The sequence below is a fragment of the Dermacentor variabilis genome, unplaced genomic scaffold, assembly GCF_050947875.1.
Source record: "Dermacentor variabilis isolate Ectoservices unplaced genomic scaffold, ASM5094787v1 scaffold_12, whole genome shotgun sequence".
NCBI classification, from domain to species: domain Eukaryota; kingdom Metazoa; phylum Arthropoda; class Arachnida; order Ixodida; family Ixodidae; genus Dermacentor; species Dermacentor variabilis.
In genome coordinates this window covers 9,457,903-9,465,916 of record NW_027460280.1, presented here as the reverse complement: position 1 = coordinate 9,465,916, position 8,014 = coordinate 9,457,903, and the positions used below count along the sequence as shown (strand labels likewise).

The following is an 8,014-nucleotide window of genomic DNA, read 5'->3' as shown; positions in this document are numbered from 1 at the left end:
ATGTAAAGGCAAATCAAGTAACAAGGAAGTTCCTTATATAGTTAAATATCGTGAACATGGTTCAGAACAGTAGATGTGTGGTAGGACTAATGAGGGCTAACCAACAGCAAACCAAACAAAACATAAAGTACAAAACTGGAATGTAGAGTGCAAGTTGCACAGATGTACACTATGAACTGCAACAACTGCTGCAAGGTATAGGTTGTGCAAAAGAAAAGGAGATACCTGAGGCTTGTGCTCAAGTTGAAGGGGTCAGGAATGCCGATCCACCAGCTACACGATCATCCAGCTTGGCAACAACCAGCAGAGCCAGCAAGTGAAAGGGCAAAAGTATGCAGAAGCATGCTTTTCTCTAAATCAGATTACTGTTTAATTGATGTCAAAAGCATGACTTTAATTGTGCACAGCAGTAGTGATCAGGCTAGGCTAGCGTGCAGTTGGCACGCATGTTTCAAACATGCCAGAGTGCATCGCAAACCAAATTTCGCCATGCAGTCTGGCATGTTGCCATGCATGAGCAACACACCTGAGAACTTTCTTCGACATTTCACTTGTTTAGCTTCTTCCTCAATTTCTTAAAACATTGATGACTACTGTGGCACATATTTCAACACAGTGGCATAGCCAAAATTTTTTTTATAGGGAGAGCAGGTGGACGGGCTGCACCAACATGACTGCGGACGGAAAGGGGGCTGGGCAGATCCCATATAGATAGAAATTTTGTATGTGTGTGTGTGTGTGTGTGCACGGGGGAGGGGAGGGGGGGGGAGTGAGGGCTTGTGCCCAGTTTGTTACCCACTGGCTTCGCCACTGCTTCCAGATAGTCCATGAAGACTTTGTCCCAAAATGTGGACATATCAGATAAATTGCACAAACCTGGATTCTGTATTTCTTTAGCCAAGGGGAACAAATGCCTTTTCTTATGGGATTGTACAAAAATACTGAAGCGGCCTGTATGAACTTGAGGCAGCCTTCTTTTTACTATATGAAAAAACAGACTACAAAGCCAGAGAAAGCACAGGGGAAATTGTGTTTCATTGAAATGTAGAAATAAAGGAAATGAAAGTGGATGAAAAGGTGGGAGCTGAACCACATTATACGTACTGTGCTATACCAGTTAAGCTGTCATGAGGGCCCTCCCTTGTTCACTTTCTTAGGTATTTGTGTACACATACAAAAAGAGCACTAGTAGTGCTAGCCAGGACCACTCGTAGCCAACAACAGCACATGTGGAACATCCCTTTTTAAGAACAGGAGTCACATAGTAAATCAGCTTTGCAGCAAGCAACTGGTCAAAGGTATTTTCTTTGGCTGCCTTGATGCCATGAGGGAGCATTTAAGGGCTTGTTGTCCAGTTGTCTAATCCTGAAGTCATACAATTTGACATCATCAGTTAGAGATGTTCCACATCCCCTGACATGGCCGAGAGAAGCAGTGCTGGCCAACCCTCCCAGGACTACCCCTTACACATACACAGATAGCCAAGTAAATGGGAGGACGACCACATCAGTAGCTTAATTGGCAATGCACGGCATGCTTAATGCACAGTATGGGGGTTCGGTTCCCACCTTCAGCAAGTTGTCTTTCTATCAACTTTAACTTCCTCTTTACTTATTATTTCTACATTATGATTTCCCCTACATATTGTCCAGCTTCACTGTCTGCTTCCTTCACAACATAGTAAATAACAGAAAATTGGGTTTATCAATTTCCTTTATTCTTTGTGCCTCGTTCTCTACTGCTGCTGATAGTTTACAAAATCTCCTTCACAATCTGTCCTTGTGTGAAGAGAAATTCAATCACCGGACAACACCCTGTTTGAGAAAAGTCCAAAGTGATCGACAACTTCTTCGGTTTGGTGCTGAAAAAGATTTGAGAAAAAATACTCAGTAGTCATCCAAAACATATTTTTACACAATGCCTTAAAAAGTTTTTATTAGACAAGAGGATCATGCTAAGGGATAAAACTTATCAGAATTTTGTTATACAGATCAAGAGATTACTTTAACTGTGAGGTTTTGACATGTAACTTCACTGTGGTTTACATCGTAGGTTCTAGTTTATTTTGACCACCGGAGATTCCTTAAAGTGCGCCCAAAGCTCAAATGCAAGTGTTTTTACGTTTCACCCCCATCAAACTGTGGCTGTTAGAGCCGGGAATCAAACCACTGAGCTTGTGCTCAGCAGGGCGCTATAGACACTGAGCTGCTGCAACGGATACCAAGGGATGACTGAAACAAGGCTTGCGAAATTCCACAAGGTGAAGAAAGACTCACGGGATGAAAAATTGGCATTTTCTTGATTGGCATGAGCCTAGAAACTTACACATTTGCGTACACCCACCTACCAGTATAGTGTCTTTACATTTCACATCTACTTAGTGCAGGTTCTACAATGACAAATTCCTGATTCGAGCTCAAGAATAGCGCGAAAATAAAATCCAAGAGAAGGACAGGACACAAAGCTTGATTCCTACAATGAATCTACGTCGTATTTCCATACAAGTTGCGAAGAATGTTCGTGCAAGCATGGTGCCTCAGATAACAGCGTAAGAAACAACAATGCTAGTATACATATCAGTTTAGGAAACAAGCTGCACCGCATTCTGGCTTCAAGACAAACTTAATTTGAGAGCAAGATTGAGCCTGAGTAGAACACGTTCCTATATACTGGTTTTCATAGTTTAGATTAGGGTTTCTCAACATGTGCATTTTGAAGTGTTGTGAGCAGGCGCAGAATGTAGATGCTGTAGCCTTCTTTGGGCTTTCTAGCAGGTTCTCAAGCAAGTCGTGATTCACAATCGAGCCGAGAAATCCGTGATTAGGGAAACCGTACAGTAGACGAAGAGTAGAGGTAAACGCTGCATTGAGTGCCATAAAAATTTGCGACAGCTCACTTACTCGCACATTATGCAAAGCCCCACGAAAGATGGAAAAAAAAAAGGAAAAGTCTTCACGATCAACGTACTCAAGTAAGCGACAGCAACAAACGTTTAGAAATATTTTAAACCTTTCTGTCATAAGAGAAGAAAGTGCCGCCAAGCTGAAGACACTCACGAGCTCCATTTACAACAAATTCAGCAAACAAGAGCAACAGCACTGAAAAACTGAACAGTAAGCTGCACAAAACCACGTTATGAACCATAACAGGCACTGCAAGGTATAAGGAAATGAGTTGCTTTAGGCGTGGGCCCAAGTGTCGCTCATGATCGCAAGCTCAGGCACATTTCGGTTGTCCCAGCACAACTAACTAGCATATTTTGCTACACAATACAGTAAGGAACCATAAATTTATGTTTTAACTAAGATCAAAAGTGGAAGCAGCGCGCGCAAACTGTAGCAAAATTGTTAACTGGAACACGCCATACTTGTTTAAACGTCACAATCACGTGGTCAAAAATGTGACATCACTTCCGTGCATGGCAGTAGCGTTTTGGTATGGCATTTCGCCTCTACTACGCGTGTCACCAGTCACCGCCTTTTTTTAAAAACCCATATGGGTCTCAAGAATTTTCCTTTTCGTGTACCCTCCTTGATCTTGCGGGTTTCTACAGAACTGATTTGCCAATAACTGGGGTTAGGAGCAGGCAAATGTTCGGAATTGTCATTCTTCTGCCTGTCCGTGTAGAGGTTAAGATGTCCTCTTTGCCACATTAGGGCGAGAAAATTGTTTAATAAATCAAGATTAACATAAAATACATGTTTTCTTTAGATCGTTGCTCTGGGTGATCTAGTGCCTCACTTGAAACAATTTTTGTGTTTCCATCGCTATGAATGTTCGCACTCATGCAAAAAAAAAAGACCCATTCTGTCACGCCAAAAATGTGTGCAACAGTGTACAACATTTATCGACGTGAAAGCAAATAATTTTGCTAGTGGCTCTCATACCACGAGACAAGGGTGTATGAAAAATCATGCCAACCATTTTGCATTGTGCTGTGGGTTGGTCTATGAGATACCTCTCGGCTGTGGCAAGTTCTATGTAGACCAAACGGCCCAATGCCTAAATGACTATTTGAGGGAGCATTCAAACAATTTAAATAAACCGGATGGTGCAGCGCACATTGCAAGGCCTGCTCATGTGAGCCGTGCTTTCCAACATTGTGATCCTGGGCAGAAGTAGCAACAAAACAGCACATGAACTCGCGAAGGAATATTTTATCAGAGAGATGGTGCACATGTCAGTAGCACTTCAACTGCCTTAATTCCCCAGAAGTGCACTTGTTTAATGCCGATTTGTAGCATTACTAGACAAACTAGCACTGTCACAACATTCGCCTCTTGCATGTGCACAAAATTTGTACCCTATCTTCCATCCTTTGAATCATTAAGTCAGTTGGTAGTTCGCACTTTCATGCGTCCTTCTTCTATAAATATCTTTTTGCGCACAAAAAAAAAAAAAAGAATGCGTCGCAGATTTCACCAACTTGCCCAAGACGAAGTCCTAGTCAGTTTCAAAAATTTCCTTCAGAGATTTTCTTGTTGTGATGAGAATTTCTGTCAATGCATGGCACTCTGTTCGAACAAAGGGACAGGTGGTTGACAACTTCACTGAAGATGGGAGAAAAGAAAGGTTATAGAGGCAAAGATTGTCACATTATCACCCAGATATGTTCCCTAACGCAATGCCTAAAGAGTTTTTTTTTTGTTGGACAAAAGGATCAGGGTAAAGCTCAAGACCTATGAGCATTCTATTGCACAGACAAAAGGATTAACCAAACAAGCCCTGTGAAGTGCAGCAAGGTCAAGGAAGATTCATACAATGGAAACGGCATTTGCTTGAGAGCGGCATGCATGGACCTGCAAGCCCACACTGGTCATATTAGCATGCATTTCACATGTATAACAAAATGCAGGTTCCTGCAATGAAGCTACGTCATGTCTACAAACAAGTTGCGAGGAACATTTGCGCAAACCTGGTACCTCGCACAGCGCCATCATAAGAAGCAATACTAAATAGCAGCTTAGCAAACTAGCTGGAAGAAATTTAAGAAAATTTCTCGGTCTTCAAGACAGCCAAACTTTACAACAAAATTGAACCAAAGTAGAGCTATGAGTGGCTGGGCCACCTTTTGCAATATTTGTCTTCATAGTTTACATTCAGGTTGCTCAACATGTGCCTTTTGAACTGTAACGAGCAGGTGCACAAGCAAGTCGCGATTCGCTAGCCACCAAAATCCGAGGTAAACAGGGAAACAGCATGAAGATGCAAGACAAGAAACAGTAGAGGTAAATGCGACATTGCCGTAAAAAAATTGCAACAGCACTTACTCGGGCAATATATGCAACAGCAATCCTACGAAGGATGAAGAAGAAACTTTAATAGAGAATGGTCCGGCAGTTTTTGTCAGGTGGCGGCTCGAAGTCGTTGAACTCGAGCGGCAATTTCGGCTTGCCGGATGGCCCAGAGCTGCGGTCTGCCAACTCTGAACTTTTGAGAGTCGTCTCCCAGCGGCGGCAACGCCGATGGAGAAGGTCCCCGGCGGCCCTCGAAGCCGGGGCGGCGCCGGGAAGAAGCGAGCTCGAGGCTTCCCGCACTCTGGCTGCAGCGACAAGAGTTTAGAACGCGTTTAAACGTTTTTACCATAAGAGAAAAAAGTTCTGCCATACTGAAAGCCAACATGTGCCCCATTCACAACAGCAAATTCAACAAACAAGAGCACTGAAAAACGTAACAGGAGCTACATAAGACCACACTACCAACCATAAACGCGCTGCAAGGCATAAGGAAACGAGCTGCTCCAGCGTTGCGTCCAAGTGTCGCTCGTGATCGCAAGTTCGAACACCATCCGATTCTTCCAGCGCAACTAGAACAACATTCTAGCACACAATACAGTAAGAAACCGTAAAATTGTGTCTTAGCTAAGCTGAAAAGCTGAAGCAGCTCCAGCAGCGCGCGCAAAACTATAAACCGGAACACGTCATACTTGTTTAAACAACGTCATCATAACTCTGACGTCACTTCCGTGCGTGGCAGCAGCGTTTTAGTATGGCATTTCGCTACTACCACGTGCGTGTCAGCAGCTTACGCCAAAAAGCAACAGCGCGACCCCCAAGTCGCCAGCCCACTTCTCGTGCTAGCCTGTAATTGAAGTGGATCCCATCTCGTTTAAAACCACCACAACTTCTCACTTCCCTGTTGCCGTTTCCTGTTGTACAGCGCCACCTGTGGTCGCATACTTTAGTTCACGACGCCACCGCTACGCTTATTTCCGTAGCACTGTGGAAGGTACAGTTTCCCTTCTCTAAGTTTGTATAGGTGATCTGTGGTAGGGTCTCTCCTTCCTTTCTCCGTGCTAGTCCCCTTGCGCACGCGCGCGGGGCCCATAGAAACATACCATAGCGCAGGGTGCCAACTCGCCGGAGCCACAGGGTGGGCGAGGGGCGTGCGTCTAATTGTCGTACAAAAATCCCTCACGTGACCTGATCCTAGGTGCCTAGGGCCACCTGTCCCTGTCCCGTCTCTGTCCCGCGCTTTGTCCCGTCTCCTTCCTTGTGTCGTGTGTGTTTTCGCGCCTAGTAGCCAAGATGAATTGTGACCAACTCGCCCAACAAGACGTCTTTTTAAGCCTAGGGGCAAGATCGTTTAGGGATTTTTGAGTAGGCATGATGGTGGCGCCGGCCGAGCGACGCCGTGGCGTGCTCGTTCTTGGCGTGATCGTTCTCTGGCCCGCGCGGACCGCGCGTTGTTCAACGTTGCTTGTGTGTTGGTTGTAGGTTCTGTGTCACTTGGCGGAAAGCCGCATATGTGGTGGTGCGGCAGTGCGGCTTTCGCCTCGGTGAGCTCTGGCAGTATCCGAATCTGCATTGTGTGACCCGTGCTTCCTTGACAATTGAAATGTCGAAGTGGCCTAGCGCCTCGGCAACGAAGTTCTGCGAACCGCGATGCCGTGGTCTGCGTTGAATCTCCGGCCCACGCCGACCGCTGGTCGTGTGTCTCCGCAGTGGGTTCAGTATTTGTTGGCTAAAAGTCGCGCAGTAGTAGTGGTGTGGCATGTCGGCTTTAAGTCTCGGTGAAGTCTGGTGGTGTGAGATCCGTATTTCTGAAGAATTCATTGGTGCTTACGATTGAAATATTCAAGTGGCGTAGCGCCTCGGCAATGCAATTTGCGAACCGGCTCTGTGCAGCAGCTTCGTCGTGTTCGCCCCTTTTCGGCAGCGTCATCACATCGCACATGACGGGACTCGTAGGCGTAGGTATTGCACGTGTTTTTCGCCACGACTTACGTAAGTAATATAGTGCTGAAGGTGGTGTTTGCTCACAACTGTTCACGCGTCCTTGAAATAGGGCAGCGCATGTTTTCAATCGTGTTCAGCGCTAGTGCACTATCCGTGACTTCATGTGATTTACTTTTATCGTGGGCTTTACGACAATTATCGCGTAGTGCTGTGAACATAACGGAGCTTTAAGTGACGTCACATGATCTGCCGGAATTCCACGAAATGCAGAGTAGATGTTTAATATTATTGGTACTAAGGGCGCGATAAGCACAGTGAGGTGGAGCTTAATACTGTGCCCTGTGATGTTCAGCTGCATTTCTGCCCGTTTTTCGCGCTCTTAGTATTAGCAACGGGACGCAGGGTTCGGCGCAAAGTTGGGACGAATGAACGTGTATATACGTCTGCAATAACTTCACCGCAACACATTTGTTACCCTGAAGATACTGCCCCGCCCGCTTTACTATAATCTCAGGCGCTCTCGAACTCTCTATTTGCCGGTGTTTTTATTTTCACATGCTGAATGGACCTACCGCAATACATATATATATAGTGAGGTGAAGCTTATTAATGTTGCCAAATGCTTTGACAGTGTCAGATCTAACAGTTTTAGAATGGCATGGCCAACACAACAGCTCACACCTTCACTTTAACAATTCTATTAGGACTGTCAAACTAATCTTACAGCACAGAAAAACAATGTAAACACCTCAAGAGTTGATTAGCAAGTAATACTGGAAAGTACAAGTCTAGTGGCCAAGGGTGTGGTGAAGTGCTTTAAACATTCAACCAACACA

General features: G+C 45.0%; 1 long non-coding RNA gene across 2 annotated transcripts; it reads right to left on the bottom strand.

The window, feature by feature from the left end:
• Positions 1-1,701: 1,701 nt before the first annotated feature.
• On the bottom strand, positions 1,702-6,023 carry LOC142566147 (uncharacterized). Of its 2 annotated transcripts, none has more exons than XR_012824984.1 (3): positions 5,704-6,023; positions 4,427-5,542; positions 1,702-1,861 (listed from the first exon to the last, which is right to left on the bottom strand). It is a non-coding gene; the product is annotated as an uncharacterized LOC142566147 (long non-coding RNA). The 2 variants fall into 2 exon arrangements; XR_012824983.1 differs by having other exon boundaries at positions 4,431-5,542.
• Between the last annotated feature and the right edge of the window lie 1,991 nt (positions 6,024-8,014).